This window comes from Halichoeres trimaculatus, unplaced genomic scaffold, assembly GCF_033239565.1.
Source record: "Halichoeres trimaculatus isolate MK-OKI-2021-1 unplaced genomic scaffold, fHalTri1.1 fHalTri1_scaffold_17, whole genome shotgun sequence".
In the NCBI taxonomy this organism is placed as follows: domain Eukaryota; kingdom Metazoa; phylum Chordata; class Actinopteri; order Labriformes; family Labridae; genus Halichoeres; species Halichoeres trimaculatus.
This window is the reverse complement of record NW_027437195.1, coordinates 19531922-19550316: the sequence shown is the minus strand read 5'-3', so window position 1 is coordinate 19550316 and position 18395 is coordinate 19531922.

Genomic DNA, 18395 nt, shown 5'->3' with positions numbered 1-18395 from the left:
AATGGTAGAAAAGCAAATACTGTAGACCAGTCAATGTTCACCAAACACAAACTGGAGTCTCTTCAAACTGCAAAACTGAAGGCAGAAAATAGAACGATGGAGAATGATTCCTGTAAGGTGAGTCATATATTGTCAGATTTTCAGGTGTCAGAGCGAGGTGATATATCCACGGCAGAGAAGAGATGTTTTATGTGTTGAAATGATTTGATTAACTACCAACCTGCCAACCTGAAATGTCTGTTATACATCACCATACACATGGAAAAAAACAGCATACTTCAGATAAAAGGCTCACTGACTGAAACGTTCTGTTTGTGTAACGTAGCACTTAGAGTCACATTCTCCCAACTCAGTGATAAAATCCTGTATTTGAACACACTGGAGACTACACTACTACAGATGTGCTTAGGGAGTTTAGTCCTGAAATCAGACGTTAGGCTCTTTGTCTCAGTGGATCAGAGATGACCCAAATTGGTGAGTTTAAGCTTGATGGAGCTGCACAGGACAAGATAGATGAGATGAAATTTTTGGACTGACTGTATGTACTGAATGACTGTAAAGGGTTAAACCTGGCAGAATCTTTTCTGTTTCTCCATTCCTCATTCCATCATAGCTCGTAGCGCCCTATTAACCCTTTGGGTCTAGCTGGTCCAAAATCAGGCCTAAGATCCATTTTCAAAGGGCCTACAGCTTTCATCTTACAATGTATTGACTGAAATTAATCAACCAGAAGCTCTTACTGACGTATTTATTGACCCTGAAAGTACTACTTGAATTCTCTATTTTTTCACCATTCATTTTAGTGATTCCTGTAACAAGCAGTCACTAAGTTTGCTCAATCATACTTCTGCTATCACTACAGGCTTATGAAATCAAACCTCACCTGTCCTTCAACTGTCTCTTGATACCAGATGATAAGTGGTTAGTTTTCTGTGCTTCATAAACATCAGCAAACTCTGCTACTTCTCAAGGACAATGTTATCTATTTCTGTATGCCATAGAGTTTCCTGAAGGTTATTTGATCCCATTGATGCAGCCAATGCGGTAATATTTTCTCTTTATATAAAACATTGTCTTTGTTGTAAATTGTCTCTAATATCAGATAGTAAAGTTCACATGACTGGCGTATCATCCACCGTTGTGCCCGTCATTGCATCTTGAGGGGAGTCAAAGTACATAGCTTTAGCGTTATATAAGTAGCCTGTGCACAGTCCAAATGTAGTTTATTGAGATGTTACTTGATATTCTTTGGTTTGTTTGTGAACTTGACAGAAAATAGAATAGAATACACCAGAAAATACTTTATTTATCCCCAAGGAGAAATTCAGGAGGAGTCACAGCAGCAATCAAGAAACAAAAGTAAGAAAGTGTATAGAAAGTGAACAAAAGGTCAATAAGAAAATTGATGATGACAGCTTGTCCATCATTCCCCAGTTCAGCCAGCCTCCACCTCCACAGGGTCCAGGACTGAGCTTCTTCAGCAGTCTGTTCAGTCTCTGTCTCCTGGATCCTGTCTGCTCACAGCAGGCGAAGCTCTTCCAATGTGGTGTTGGTCTCTGGTGTTAGCTCCGTTAGCCATGTCTGTGATTAGCATGATGCTACTCTTCCCTCTGGTATTCCCCCTGTTGCTGTGTTAGCACAGCTAGCTTGTCCATCTTATTGGAGATAGATCTTACGTTCCCAACAACGACAGATGGAAGGACAGGTCGATGTTGTCACTTCTTAGCTCACACCTGGGAACCAGCACGTCGTCCTCACCTCCTTCTCAAAATGAAAATGTTCCCATAATTTGAACAATTTATCAGAGGCTCAGCCTGCACTGATTGATGTGCCCTGAGATAACTTTTTATTAACCTCATAAACAAGGGATTAAAATGAACTAAATATTATTCAAGTTGTTCTTACAAAGAGGGCTTGTAAAAAGAAAGAAAGAAAGAAAGAAAGAAAGAAAGAAAGAAAGAAAGAAAGAAAAAAAGAAAGAAAATAAACAATCTTCACATTTTGACTTGGGTAAGAAGTTCATGACTATGGTGCTGTTTTATCATTATACTGAGGTGCCCTGTGTATAGATAAGTGTAATCTGAATGCTCTCTGACCTATTTTCTGTAGTCCCTTCTGGGTATCTGGAGGGTCTTACTTTATTGTGCTCTTATTATCAGGGTTCAGAGTCAAAAAGCAAAGCTCAACTGCACAAGGCGTCATGTGACACCAGTCAGACTGTCAGCCCTCCAGCATATCAAAACATCTAATGATGCAAAATGTGCGGCAGAGTTCAGCTTTAGGAGTCATTTCTTTTGTTTGCTGTTATGATCCGTCTCTTGAAATATCTACAGCGGGTTTTTGTAAAGTGTGTGTGTCTCCCTGAAGACATGTCCATCCCTTATCCCTCCCATGATTCACTGCAACATCATTCCTACAGGTTATTTATGATGCCCAAACCCAAGAGCTTCAGCTTCCATTACATGAGGAGTGAGAGGAGAGTGCTGCACATTGTGCTCTTTAAATAATGAACCCATATGTCTTGATGCATTAATAAGTCATGGCGCAGCTGCCTGTGAGCACAGGGGAGTGTGCAGCTGCAGGACAATGTATTAATTGATCAATGTAACCATAAATCTGATGTTAGTTCAGCTGTGAAAGAAATCTAAAAGCATCTCTGGAGCTTCTGTTTAAATGAGCCATGTCCTTATCAGCCTGGATGTGCTTAAGCAGACTTTCTTTTATTAATCCAGCAGGCTTACAGATACATACAAGCAAGAACATTGGTTCCTCTGATACGGCTCTGTTGATCCAGCCTGAGCGGTCGACCTGCAGTGAAGCTCTGGGTGAGGTTTGGGTGCAAAGAGCTGATGAAGAGTCTGCTGTCTCATCTCAGTCTGCAGTTCTTTCTTTTCTTTTACACACAGCCACACTTAACTCATTTATTATCCTGTTCAATTCAAAGTCTGGTAAAGCTTAATGGGAGAGTGAAACAGCCTGAGCTTTTTTCTTTTTTTAAGGCAAAGAAAATACTAAACATTACTTATTTTTCTCACCGTGACTCAACAGAACAACATTTTAAAAACTCTATAGTGAATGTTTTGTCATTGTTTTCATGTCCATGTCATGTGTGCATGTATAAGTAAAGAAAACTGTTATTTATCAGTTTGACATTTTGTGTGATGTGATGTGATGTGTGACTCCTGTTCTCATACCCAGACCTGACAGAGCTGGAGAATTACATCATTGGTTTGATGAACTGACCATGAGGCTACAAGGTAAAAGGTGGATTAAACTTCACAAACTGTCCCTTTGTTCATCAGTCTTTTAAATTAGATCAGCATGTTGACATGAAGTGCTGCTCAGGGTTGATTCGGCGTTATTTCAATCAGAGCTGATTTTTTTCCTCCGTCTGCTGCTGAAGCCGGATCCTGCTCCACCACATCGTCGTCCATCCTGAGCTCTGAGCAGCCTTTGGAGTGGATGGCATAGATGGGACATTTTTCCTTCATGCTTTCATAAAGTGCAGGACATCTCAGAGAGCACTCCACTGACATGTATGTGTCATACATTGTTTATGAGACATTCCTCTAAAAGACAGGCGTTGCACACTTTCCTCCAGGCGGCACATGGACCGGGACTGGAAGGGTGAGATTTCTGTTGAGCTCCTCTGATGGCTGCGAGATAGGCTGCTAAGATTAGCGTTATTATTTATTAAAGCTGATAGATTCTGAATGTCTTCTTAAAAATGCTCAGAATCTATCTTTATCTGTGTGTGCGTGAGGCCCTGTGAGGGGAGGATTTAGATCTTTGCAGCGAGGTCACTTCGACGCCTTTTTCTCCGAGCTAAGACTGATACATGCCCATTACCAAGTTATGGATGAATATTTCATATTTTCATACAGTGTTTCATATTTTACAATTTGTTCTCTTTAATCTTCAGTGAACACCAGCTAATAAAAGTTCTGCGCTCTCCTCTCGCTCAAAGACCATGAAAAGTGTCTTTTTGGTGGAGAGATTTTAGTATTTTAGTAAGAACATGACTTTGTCCCTTCAAATGTTTCCTACTTTATTTTGAAAAGCCTTGGCTATTCTTGAAACCACCTGCTACATAATCTTCACATCTGCTCTACACTGTTAGTACTGCATGCTGGTTTTGAACGTACTGTTATGTTCTGAGGCCAGACTTTGCTGGTGTTAGGTTTTGGAAAGCAGAAGTAAACAATGGTCAAGTTGACAGCAGAGCTGCTTGAGTAGCATTAACCTATGATTTGTTAATTACCTCCCCCAAGGAGGTTGTGTTTTTGGGAGTTTGTCTCTTTGTTTTGTGTGCCTGTGAACAACATAACTCAAAAAATAACAAACCCATCTTGATGAATTTTTCAGGAAATGTTCAAAATGGGATAAGGAATAACTGATTACATTTTGGAGGTGATCTGGATCACCGTCTGGATCCAGGATTTTTTAAAAAGAATTCTTTATCATTGTGAGATAGGGCTGTTTTCACCATATGTGCATATAACTTCACGATAAATGGTTAGATTGCTTTGCAAACGATACAAGACAAGGTCACCATAATTTCTGACAGATGTAAAAGTACGACCCAGATCCTGGCAATATTCTGGATACTGAGATCCAGAATATGAAATATGTACTGGGTCATCATCATTTTCGACACTTTCAGGAAACAAATTATCATACAAACCTGCAACTAACACCAAACTGTAGCAGACAGTCTGCTGAAAGGGAGTATAACATTAAAGTAGGACTAAAGTGTTGGTGACGATCACAATATGCTTGGTGGAGGTCTGTGCTCTCTGAGTGCTTTTCTATTAATTCATTTATTTTGATTTTTTTTGAGATGAAGGTTGACCAGCATCTATCTCTTATTTCTACACTGTAAGTTTTCCCTGAACGAGGAGGATATCTGGGTATTTTTGGAGACTACTTTTAGACCAAATTGGTATGTACTGCGAGTATAATTAGCAGTTTCAAAAACACCCTTTGTGTTTTTCTCGCCTCTTAGTCAGTTCGTCATTATCTATTACTCATGTCCTCATGGTTTCCTGTGTGGCTTTTTGAACCAACAGGTTCGGTAAATTTTCTCATTTGACTTTATTTTGTAAATTCAATATCTTCCAGTTGAGCACACTGGTCCTGTCCTCTGACAGTTATCACAGCCCAGCTAAAGATAGACGAGTACTTTTGAGCTGATAATAATGTAAAGTTACTCTTTAGGTGTAACATAACAAAAGGTGACCTGGTTAAAATGGATCTCCCTGGAAGGACTGAGCCTGTCTGCAGAGGATGATAGCCTCGCTTCTGTTCCAGATGTCAGGCTGGTTTCTTGTCAGAGGGTGTGCTGGTCAAAATAACCAAACTCTCCTTTTGATGCTGGGCTGGGAATCTAAACCTGCTCAAAGCAGTGGATCAGTTGCACTGACATGAGCAGAGCTTACTGTACTATTTAAGTCCCTCTGTGGTGATGTGAGGAAGCACCACGGGGTCACAGTGTTCTTTTTTGAACTACATGTTGTATAAAAAGCTGAATCCTGTCAGCCTGCAGTGTTGACTCAGTATGGCAGATGGTGAACACGTTCTGTTGGCTCTGCAAAGTTTTTGCTGTGTTGCAGGGTCACCTTGTCCTCAAGCGGATGACCGTTATTATCCTGTGGGGTGCTGATGGCACAGGAAACTCCAAAGCTCTTTATCAAAGATGTGTTTTACTCCAGTTGGACTGTCTCTTCTATTTTTACAAACTTACAAACAAGGTGATGAGTCAAACTCAGTTCCAAGATATCTCAAAGTGTCTTCATATTTTCTGCTTAAACAATTCATTTATCCATGTCTTTTTGAAGATCTGTCCTTCTAGTGTCCCCTTATAACCCTTATATTTCTTCCTCTGATGTCCGCCAAACCCTTATTTCAACCTTTTGTTTTAGTTTCTGTCTCTTTAGGGTCCCCGCTCTACAAACCCCCTACCCTCTGATTGGCCAGCTCTCTGAAGGCCTGTTGGGCAGCTATGGGCAGACCATGGTGTTTGAGGCCCAACCCTCCAATGTATCATGAACCTGTTGGGAAATCCTCATGTGATGACCTCATAATTTCAGGAAGATCTTATGTGTGTTTCTTTTTTAGAATGATACTTTTTAATCAGTTTTTGCAACAACAACGACAATGCATATGTTGAGGTTTAAAAACCTGCACACGTTTAGTCTGAGCATTCAGCATTGTTACTTTTTATCCATGTTTAACATATAAAAACACACAATATCTCTTCTTTAAAGTCTGAATGGATGCAAAGTTTCACATTTTGAAGCTGTATTATTGGCGTACAATTTAGATGAAGCCTAAGGCCTGGTAGAGTTGTACACCTAGATTCCCTTCTGCTTCTTTATGTAGAGGACGCTAAAACAACTTAGAGACTTCTTATCTGTTATTTGGTGTCACAACAGAAGGCCTGAAAGGTTTCTCAGCTTTTGCACTCCTAAAACCTGTGCAAACCAGCCAGAAAGACATTTTCTAATTCACAAAGAACACAAAGGGTTGAACGCTCTTGTGGTAACTGCATCAAAGTGTTTATAATGTCACCTTCCTGTAAAGACTGAGATGTTGAAGCTACTGGCTGTAAAGCAAAAACCATTCCATGTTCCTCTTTTCTCAGTGTCAGTGTACTTGGCAATGTATTTCATTTGTCCCTCTCTCCAGCAACTATTTCCAGCTCCTCTCCAGGATCCTAAATCAGTCCCAGACCAGATTAGATATGTAATTATGCATCTCTGGGTCTGCCACAGGGTCAACCCCCAGCTGGACGTCCCCAAACCCCATCAGCTGGCTCCTTTCAGTGCTAAGGAGCAGCAGCTGTGCCCCAAGCTCCCTCTGGATCTCCCAGCTCCCTCCTCTTTCCTTAGTAAATACTGATTCAGTCTGCTTGTGTCTGTAATCTCATTCTTTCTACGGAAAGTAAAAGGTGGAGTGTAGATTGAGAAGTGAATGGAAAGCATTGGCCTCCAGCTTCCTTTTCATTACTGCTGACATCGCAGCAGTCCGCCTGTCCATCTCATGCTCCATTTTCCCTTCACCCGAGAACAAGATCCCAAGATGCTTGAACTCTTTTGCTTCAGGCAGCTACTCAGTCCCAATCCGCTGTGTTATATCAGAGTCAAGGCCTCAGACCTCAGAGGTTAAATGGTGGCTAGTGTTAAGCTTAAAGAACTGCAAATGTGGTCACCATTCCCATAGTGCTCAAACCACAAGTGATGTCATTCATATCACACACTGGCAGTTTGTTGGATGTTAAGGAAATGAAAGTATTGATCAAAGTGATGTAAAGGAGCTGATTCTGTGAGTAAAAGGCTGCACACATTACTGATGGTGCTCATGTGTTGACTTCAGAAAAGTTACTTACCTCTTATGGTTTAAGAGACAGATTTTTGTTATTATCTGTGCTTTTGTGTTTAATTAGGTCAGGACTGGCAATGTGGCCAACTACTATATAAACACTGACACAGTAACCCATGGGTCACTGTGAGAGGAGTGCCCAGACAACATGAAAACTGTGCTAAGAGGAAACCAGATGTTAGCCAGCGGAGGCTTCTCTGGACCTGAGCCTGTTTTAGATGAACTGAGGGGAAGTGGGAAAACTGTCCTTTGGTCTAATGCAGGGGCGTCAAACTCAATTTCACTGAGGGCCAAATCAGCATAATGGTTGCCTCTCAAAGATCCAGATGTAACTGTTGGACAGTATAAAATGTAGCAGAATGAAATTATTTTTGAAAGCTCATTTTGGCATACTTAGCTCTGTGTTTGGTGTCAAAATGCTGACGTAGATTGTACTCTTTGACAACCGCCACAGCCTCATAACACAAAAGACATATCGTTTTTTTCTCCTTGAAGCACAAACATACATTCACCTTCCCATCTTTCTTGTAGCTAACAGCCTTCCAATCTGCATCATATCTTCTCTTCCTGGACATTTTGGGATCATTTTTTATTTCTCAATTCCACTAGTTCAGAAAATGACACTGATGTAAAACCCTGCAAATTAGTGGTGGGATGCTGTCACTTCACAGGTAGCATAATTAATAGGTATTATGGGAAACGTAGTTTATGGTCAATGCACCCTTTGACTTATCTATTGTAAGACAATCAGACCTTTTAAGCTCTCGCGGGCCACATTTGGCCTGCAGGCCTTGAGTTTGATACATGTGGTCTAATGAATTAGAATCTGACATTCTTCTTGGAAATCCTGGACGATGTATCCTTAGCCTCAAATAAGACAAGCACATGGCCTGTTCTCAGCTCACAGTTCAAAGACAGCCTCCCTGATGGTCTAGTGATCAGAACAAGCCATGGTACAGGGAGCTTACAGATCTTTAAAGGCTCCATTAATGCCATCCAGGCGACAACCTTTTTAGGGGGACAATGACAAACCCCATCCTGCACAGCATGGCTCTGTAGGAGAAGAATTCAGGTTCTAAACTGACCCGCCTGCAGTCCTGACATGTCCCACCATTGAAAACATTTTGAAATGGAGACTCTGAACTGTTGAACAGCTGAAACCCTCTCTCAGTCAGCAACGGGAAAAATTTTGACTTTAAACCACAGAAATGGGTCTCATGGTTCACAAACCTTTACAGAGAGAAGATCAAAGAAGAGATATAAGAGATGTGCCAACTGACTTTAAAGCAGGGATCTCAAACTCGTGCCATGGAAGGCCAAGAGGCTGCAGGTTTTCTTTCCAACCTAAAGCTCCACCAGCTGATTTCACTAATTAGTCCCTGCTCTCTGCTTGAAGGTGAAGTAATCAGTGAAATCAGCTGATGGAGTTTTCGGTTGGAAAGAAAACCTGCAGCCTCTTGGTCTTCCATGGCACGGGGTTGAGATCCCTGCTTTTAAGGATTTTCAAATCATCTTACTCTGTGATACTTTATATATATGCGTATTTCTGCTGTCCATTTGGGTGCTTTAAAGGCAGCTTCAAGTGACCTCTTGTGGGACTGCAACTAACAAGCTTCCTTGTATTTCCACACCTGGAGGTTTGGGCTTCATAATGACCCAAATGTTGACAATGTGATTTGCACAGAAAGCAGCTTGAGAAGCAGCTGACATGCCATCTCTTTACAGAGAACATTCTCAGACGGTCTGAATGCAAATCAGATCCAGTCAAATCACAAACCCAAAGCTCAACAGGCTAACGAGCCCTTCATCTCATAGCAACAGATTCCCACCAGCCATCATCATCATCATCTTCATCCTCAAGTAGTGATGCTGCATATGTCACATGACCACGCAGTGGATGGCTCTCTCAGAGAAGGAGTTTGAATTGCAGTAGGGAAAGGGTGAGGTGTGGCTGAGCATGAGGAACAGACGTGCATGAAATAGACTTGTGTTCAGCTCCATTTACTTTCTAATCATACAAGTCATTACCTAGTGCTATCATCCTAATAGGTTCAATTAGTGTCTGTTTTTTCCCTTACATGAGAAAACTGAGCCTGTTGTGTCTAAAACAGCAGACAAGCTGTGCAGTAGATCATCCTGAAAATTAATTTGTCAAGAAATAACACTGTGAAAGTGAGTGGCTCTTAAAGAAATAGCTGTATAACAAACCTACTCCGAGTTAGAGCCATTGTTACCACTGAGTCTGTGCATTACAACCTTACCATGTACCAGTTACATCATCAGGTCAGAGTCTGAGTCCTTAGGAGAAGGAGACATGCAGGTGGCTACCATACTCCCTTTAAATAGTACTCAATGAAGTGCAACATGTCTGTCTTTTTTCCTCTCACTCTATCACCCAACAAGTGTTGCACTGTAGATTTTAAAACTGGCATGTATGCTGTTTCTTCTCCTGGATGCTGTTTGTTATGTTTTTGTTTTGTTTGTATTTTATTTATTTTAAGACTTCTCCTCCCACAGCTCACCCCCCTGAGTGTCACGTGAAGGCCAACTATGCAGACTGACATTTGTTTTCAGGGAAAGCTATTTGATTCTAAGCTCAAACAATGATTTTTTTTTTTTAATTTCAAATATTTTTTATTAACTTTTCGTGTTATATGTAAGTACATTTTTAAAATATACGTATAAAAAAATGCAGACATAGAAATATAGAAGACAATAAATCACAAACCACCAGGGTTGGGCAGGTTTATTCAGCAATACCACAAAGGAAAACAAACTGGGACAGATCACCATCAAAACTTTGTGTGGTGCAATAGCCCACACCCCCCATCCCACCCTTCTATTCCTGTCAGCGACTGCTTTTTACAGAAATAACTAAAAGAAACTATTTAAAAAATCAGCATCAGATGTTATTTTCAGGGTTAATAAATGTGCCATTAAGAGCTACTGGTCACTGGTAATTTTCACCATTTATTTCCAGAAAGAGTTGGCAAGACTGTTTAAAGCAGTCTTTACAGGAGGAGGTAAAGATGTGAGCCTTTTGCCTCCTCTCTAGAAGCTACAGGATCAAGTCAGACATGCTCTTATATTGTAAACTTCTTAAGCTTTATAAATAAGGATTCTTCCTCTGTACAGTGTGTGCTAACCATAGACTGTAAAAAAAAATAGACATCATCTTGCTCAGCTCGAAGTGAGGTCGCAACAAAAACTGCTCCCCCTGGTGACTGGCTGCAGTATAGGTCAAAAAATCCATCTCTCCAGCCATTCCAGATGGGCTGTGGTCAAACTTTGTATTTTTTTCAGGGACTGTAAAATATATTGGGAGGTAGAGTCAAGAATTGATTAGACTTTCCAAAGAATGTTTTTTTTTTTTTTTTTTTACTTTTGTCACCCAGCTCCACTCAGATTCCCCCAGAATCCCTCACAATCTCTACTATGCAGACTCTGGCTGCACAACTGCTGCCAATGGCTGCACCTGTGATGCAGGTATTTTGGCTTTAGAACCATCCAATGATAAATGGCGAAACCACGCTGTCCACTCTATATACAGTCTATGGTGCTAACATAGAAAATCAAACCTTTTGTTGAAGCAGGCCGGACACATGCTTACTCTTCTTTTGCTGAATAAGTGTATATGTGGTTTCTGGTTATTAAAGCTCCAGCCTCAAGTGGACAATCGATGAACTGCAGATTTTTAACACTTCCACAATGTGACTCATATTTCAGGGCTCAGAGTTGCCACTTGGATTTGAAGCAAACAGTATGCAAGTATGAATAAAATCTCATCAATTGATCAACAGCTTCCCTTAACTCTGTCAGCAGCTTTAGAGTTGGATGTTACTTTTCACAACAACTGCTGAAAAAAGAACAGTTTTACTTTAAAAGTAGAAAAGGAAACATGGAACCTGAAGGAAGTGTCGCATTTTAAAACAGCATGTTTTTTAGCTGCAGGGCTGACAGATGTGTTTATGCCAGAAATCTGCAGGAGTGAAGATTACAGACCTGTCCGGATGATTCACCCAAACATTTAGATTAACATGAGGAGCTTATCAGTCCAGAGATATACAGTACATATGGAGACATCAACCTCAGGGAATAAGTCACCTTTAACATCAGCACTGGAGTAATAAACCAACAGGTGGAATCTGAGTTATAATATTTGTGTGATAATTGAGTTTAAAGATGATCAGGAATTACACGCTAGTGAGTTAGAGCTGTATCCTGAGCTCAGGTTTCAGGTAGTGGGAGGAGGAAAGCAAACACTCAGATAATATGGTTGATTTGTTGCCTTCATATGAGGAAAATGGCCTTTTATCTTTCATTCACATGGACTGAGGCTTTCCCTTTGATTTCCTCCTTCAAATGAAGCGAGTGCACCTTCAAATTCTTTACCCCGTGTTTGTTTCAGCATGAACTGTCAGCACAATGAATTATTCTCACCCAAACAAATCCAGAGTCACACAGCAGGGATGTAAACTTTGGAGAATAATGTGCTTCCTCACTGTTAATAATCATGTTTCTGTGCTTGATAGAGTTTAACCACTGAACACTCAGCCCCAAAGTGTGGAGTAGAAGAGATGGAAATAAAAAAAACTTCATTAAAAAGACTCAGGAAGGTCTCTAATAAGGCTCAGAGCCTTTAAGCAGCAGAGAGGTAAATTCGTCACCTTTAATGACTCAACAATGAGCTGCAAAAGTTAGAGTCATAACTTAAAGGTGCATAAAATAGGGAAGCTCTGCTCAAAATCCATACTACTGATAAATTGCCGATCAAAAGCTCCCTCCTGGTGCTTTATACGAGAGGAAACACCCACTCACACACATACACACACACACAAGGATCTTTCACCCCAAAGGCACCTGGACCAGTGAGGAGACTGAACCACTCAGAAGCGATGAGTCAGTCACGCTGTGCAGCCTGTCAGCTTCACTGAGCTCCTTCAGTGTTTCTGTACACGTCAGGAGGAGAAGCATGAGAGGAGAAGATTAGACGACCCAACACAAAGAAGCTCTGCTCGATCAGCCAAGTGCAGCTCATACCTGGGCCAAAAATAAACCAAATCAAGAACATTTCTTAAGCTCACTGAGGAAAACTTCTCATTTTAATTATTCTGCATGACTGAAACAAGCCACGGAACATTTTTCCATTCACTTCTTTACCCTTGGATGTTTCTATTTCTAAACCATGTGCCTCTTTTTCACATTGTTAGAGCCAAGCACATTGTTGTACAGAACACACACACTTTTACACACACAAACAGGCTTTCTCTCAATCAGCAAGGTGTGAAGAGAAAACCCTGTGGAGCCACAGTGACCTCTGACCTCCGGCATATTAGACACGTCTGACTTCAAAGTGACTGACAGCGAGGGAGCTCCCTGTTACTCGCTCCAACAAATCAATTTACAGAGAATTCTAAAAATACATTCGGGCAGATTTACGGATCTGGTTGGAAATGACCCGTGTGAACGCTGAGGGGTGTGAATCAGACCCAAAACCTGCAGAAACCATCCAGCTGGGAGCCGGCTTATTGGGAGGAGAAGTGAGAACCTTTGCCAGGACAGGAAGAGGAGGAGTGGAGATAACAGGGAGACGAGTACTCCGTAGATCAGGGATGGATGTTGTCTTCTGAGGTAGGAAGAAATCTCAGCTCTTCTTCTGATTTATTTAACTCAAGCCATGCATTGTTTTTTTCAACACAGTGTTATATTTTGAAAATAAACCAGATGTTTCAGTGTCCAACTTCCTGTCAAACCAAAACGGAAGTCCTTCATACCAGTAGCAGTAGGCCAAAATACGCCAGATGTGCCATGGCATTGGATCAGATTGGTCTCCATTTAAAGCTATGGTCTACGATCTGAAACCCAGTTTGGCTGATGAGACACATTTGAAAAACGCAGCCTGCCCCCTCCCTCACTCACCCCTCCCCTCTGTGTTCCAAGATCCCGCCCCCCAGCTCGTATCCCTCTACTTCGCCTCCTAGCAACACGCCCCCTCTGACAGAGCAAGAAGCAGGCTGGCAGAAAGTGTGACGAACACGACAGTCATCCCCCTTGTAACATACGGTGGTTTGAGTGGAGCTATGGCTGGATTTCAGCTTCAAAGTGCAAAAACAAACAAACAAACAAACAAACAAAAACAATAGAGCAAAAAAAAAAAAAACGGGAAAATGCAAACACTGAAATATGACACCCCCCTGTCAAGCATGCAGTCAATTTGACTGCTATGGTAAATCGAGGTAGTAATCGGCAGATCTCTTTTGTGTTTTGAAATTTTTATGATAAAAAATGTTAGAATAAAATATACACACATTTAGAAAAAATCAGGGTTTCACTGGTGCAAAGGATTTATTGCAACAAAGTATGACATTGCAAATTTCGAAAGCAGTCAAAACAACTGCCTTGGTAGTTTGAGCGTTAAAGCAAAAAAAAAAAAATCTATTACCTCCTCGCTTTCTATCCTGAGAAAAGTTTTCTTGAACAAAGAGTTCAATAACAAAAAGTTCAAGAACAAAGAGTTAGAAGATGATCTGTTCTCTAAAACAAATGCACGTCAAGGGTCATCTACTTCTACTTCTTCAACACAGTAGGTGATGGTGCTCATGGGAAATGAAATCTTTATCTTAGAAAAACACTACCAATTCAAGCCACAGGTGTCACTGTAATCAACACCAAACAGGGAGTCATCAAAGAGATTTTAGATGCAAAGATCTTTGCAAAACATGAACACAACATTAAAAAAATCTACAGATAAAAGATTTCTTTACATGTCCCACTGTTCTTCTTTAACATGATAAATCTGTATGTGACTGAAAAACCCCGAAGCTGTCTCCTCTGAGCAGTGGATCTAAAAATCAAGATCACAAAGTACATATCAAAGCATTTGATTCCCAAATCAAAAGGACTGTAACAAATTATGTAAAAAGTTAGCACTCATTTAGAAACTGTATTTAAACAAAAGATATTTATGTTTAACTGGGATTATAAATGCTGTTGTGATATTTTGTGAATAACTGGGATTAAAAAAGAATCTTTATGCTCTTTGTTCACACAGGGATCTACTGTTGCAGTGCTTCGTGTATCTAATCCACATGTTTCACACTGCACTCTCATTAACCAGGAGGTGGAAGCTTTTCAAGTTCGCACGTCTTCATACCGGGTAATCATGTCCCTCCAGGAGACGACAGTTGGCTTTATTTTCATCCTCTCATTCAGGCACCACTGCTCTCTCCCGCTCTGCGTTCAGGGTAATTAGCACCTTGCAGTGAAGAGAGAAGGAGGCACAGCTCAGTGCATGTGGGACCTTCACAACAAAAGAAACCTCAGAGTGTCTTTGGATAAGTCAGAGCCTCCACACTGCTTCTTGTAATATTGAACCCAGCAGCTGAGATTGCCTGCATGCAGAAACGGTTACATTTCCCCTGAACCCTGTGTTTCATCATTACATTTCAATTAAAAAAGAATCAAGGAGACCTGAAAGAGAATGAATTTTTTAATAGTTTGGCATAACCATGTTTGTGCAGAGCTTTGAAAATATTAACTTGCTGGAAGGGTAATATTCACAAACTAATCAGGAGTTTACAGTTTTTATTGTTCCCTACAGAGATGTAAAGGTGACCTGTTTTAAGGAGGATCTTTATTAAACACATTCCACCTTAAACTCTTAATAATGTTGGCTGACACTTTAGAAGAAGATGTTAATGTCTTATAGGATAGCCACCTTAAACCTTCATCCCCACTTAAAAGAGGAAGTGCTCTTAAGTGTCTGACAGCAAGCATTCGGTGGGCCTGGATGCTCAGGAGCCCTCAGGTCATTTGGGTTTGAGACTTGTGGTTTAAAGTCATAAATCTGGATAAAAAATGAGTCTCAATGAATCAGGCATGGAAGATCCATTACGTCCTGTCCCCTCTCCCTAAGCGTGTGCTTCACTGTCAGCCTGGTTCTCAGTTCATCCATTTGTCTCCTCGCATCCCTCACTTGCTTCATTTCCTTGGATCCTTATTCCTCCCCATGAGGAGCTGACAGTCAGACACGTGTAAGAGACATGAGGGCAGAGGAGGTAATATCCCTGTCAAACCCGCAGATAAAATAAAATAATAAATGAGGAAGCTCTCATCAGCAATGGTTTTGAAATGAAGTTAGCATAAGTTCACGCAGAACACAGAAGTCATACGCCCAGCTGTGATCAGCTGACAGGCTGATGTTCAATCACTAACCCTTCTCAACCAATCACAGCATGTGTCTAACCATGAGGTGTATTTAAAACATGTCTTCACTCTCTATAATCCCTGCTACCTCTTTGCTATGGGGCACTGTTTGTAACGTTGCACACACTGCAAATAACAACATTTCTCGACATTTAGCTCTAAAATATCACTTTTTCTGCAGATTTAGAGAAATATTTGTGAACACTTAAAATTTAATTCTAAACACTTAGTTAAGACTAAATATTTATCAAAGATGTATAAATCTTAAGCAAAGATTTCCCCAAATTTGCTAAGGTTTCTAAATATTTTGACAATATTTCAAAATCTTAAGCAAACATTTCTAAACCTTGAGCAAAGAATTCTAAATATTTTCTAAGATTTCTAAATATGAAGATGAGATTTCTAAATATTTAGCTAATTCCCAGTCCCGCCTGCTGAAAGTACCAAAATAAAAGTTGAAGGAAATGATCCAGCCAAGTAGATTTTGTGAAAGTCAAACACAGTGGGCTAAATCAGCCGTTAGAAAATAAATGTACAAAGTGCTATGATGGCGCTGTTGAAGATCCTGTGGCCGACATCCGAAAAGTAGAGCTTGACATTCTCGAAATTGCATCTTCGAACTTTTATTTTGGTACTGCCCAGTGGTGTGAATTTGCATATTTGCCAAATATTTAGAAACAGTAGCTAAATGCTTAAGAAATCGTTCCTCAAGATTTAGAAATCTTGACTTAATATTTAGAAATCTTAACAAATATCGCAAAATCTTTGCAAAAGATTTATAAATCTGGACTTGATGTTTAGAAATCTTTGCAAGTATTTGGAAATGTTTGCTTAAGGTTGATAAATCTTTGAAAAATATTTACTCTTAGCTAACTATTTAGAATGAAAACTGAATGTCTAGAAACGTATTGTTCAGAACTGGGACAATAATTTATGACATTTATGAATACTTTCAACATTTAGATATAACATTTAACATTTAGATAAATATTCAACATTTATATATAATATTTTACAAATATTTCTGTTAACCTGCAGAAAAAGTGATGTGTTAGAGCTAAATGGGGTTGGTATTTGTAGTGTGTGCAACTTAACAATCAGCGCCCCAATATCCTATTGATCTGTATATAGCATTTTAATCTGTATGTACGTATGGGAGTTTGATATGCAGTCCCTGAAAAGCTTGAGCAGGCTGCTGGGCTAACCCAGGGAGTACTCTGAAAAGCAGAGCTTTAACGCCAAATTCTAACTGGCAATAAATGGTTTAATCTATGATGAGAGTGTTCCTAACTGAATTACTTAAAATGCTGCTTTTGCACTACTCCTGTTTTTTCCACCTCAGTATCTTTGCTTTTAGCTTTGTCAGAAGTTTCATCTCTCTGTAATCTTTGTTTTCTTCACCCATGTTGAAGATACAGGTAAATTCTTTCTCATGGTGGAAGAGAAAAACACTTCTGGTCCAATGAAGTAAAGAACAGGTGAGGATGTGCAAATTGATGTGAAAAGATGCTTCCACAGTTTGCTGTTGAAAAAATTATATATTGATAATTATTTTGATCCTATGTTTAAAGAGTCTGAACAAATTAATCCATTTGCATCCAGTTCTGAATATAGACCTAACAGTGGTAAGGAGTGTCATTCTGGTTTCAGCATTCAGACGCTGGATTATGCAGTGGTTGTAATTTTAATAATACACAGCAGTTTTTGGTAGCTCAAGTTTTTTCCAGACAGAGATAAAAAATGCTAAAGGTCAGTTTTGTTTCCTGTCTGCTCCTGCAGTTATCCAAAACATTACACAGCTCTAGGTGTTAACATTTGCTGACAGGATGTGTTCATGGTGTGATGCACAATTCTGAAATCTCAACTTAGCAAAACAGACTCCCTGCCCCATCTGAGCATGAGTAATACAAACTTCATGTAAACTGTGTACAGTAGCAGTTTATAAAGACAACAAAATAAAGAGTCTGACACTATCAGGTTAAGAACCAGCACAGTTAGACATCAAATACATGTTAAGTTCAGTGTGTCCGAGGAAAACATCAAAACAGCAGTTTGTTCTGTAATATATGATTACAAAGGTTCAGTTATTCCTTAAAAATTAAAGTTAGTGAAGCTTTTTTTGAGTCGTTGAGAAGTAGAAGATTATTTTCTGCAGCTGAGGTCAATAAAGAGACTTAATGCTCCAAAGATCCTCCAAAGAAGAAGTTTCTTCTTTCAATATGTGGTATCAAGCAAAAATTAAAGCCTAAAGCAGAGTTGGACTGGTCCTCACGCTGTTGCCGGTCCCTCATGCCAGTCCGTCACGGCCATTTAACCTCCAGTGTCAAGGTTTCATCCCTTTGTAATGTGTGTGAGGAAAACATAGCATTTTCCCTCCTTTAGTGAGTCACATGACGAGCTGCACTGAACTCCTAATGAGTGTGTGACATCATCAGCACCTGCTGCAGAGGGAGTTAATTACACAGAAGTTTTGCAAACAACTCTTCATAGATGCAACAATTTAACCCAAATCGCAGTAAAAGTATTATATTTTGTCTGATTAATTTTTCGGGAATCCATCTATGTCAGTTTTGAAGCTGTACCAGTTTTACTTTCATGTCTAGAGGTCCAAATGTGTCAGCTTGCGTGGAGCTCTATCTTCTGCTCCCATTGATTCTAACTGAGGGAGCTGAGAGGGCTTCTTTGGGGGTTCACCAACTTTTAGGGCTCGTCATTTGGAAAAACTGGTCAGAAATAACAACTTCCATAAGAACTTTTGTAAAGCAAAAGGGTAAAAAAGTGGCAAAATTTTACTTTGACAGGCAAATTGC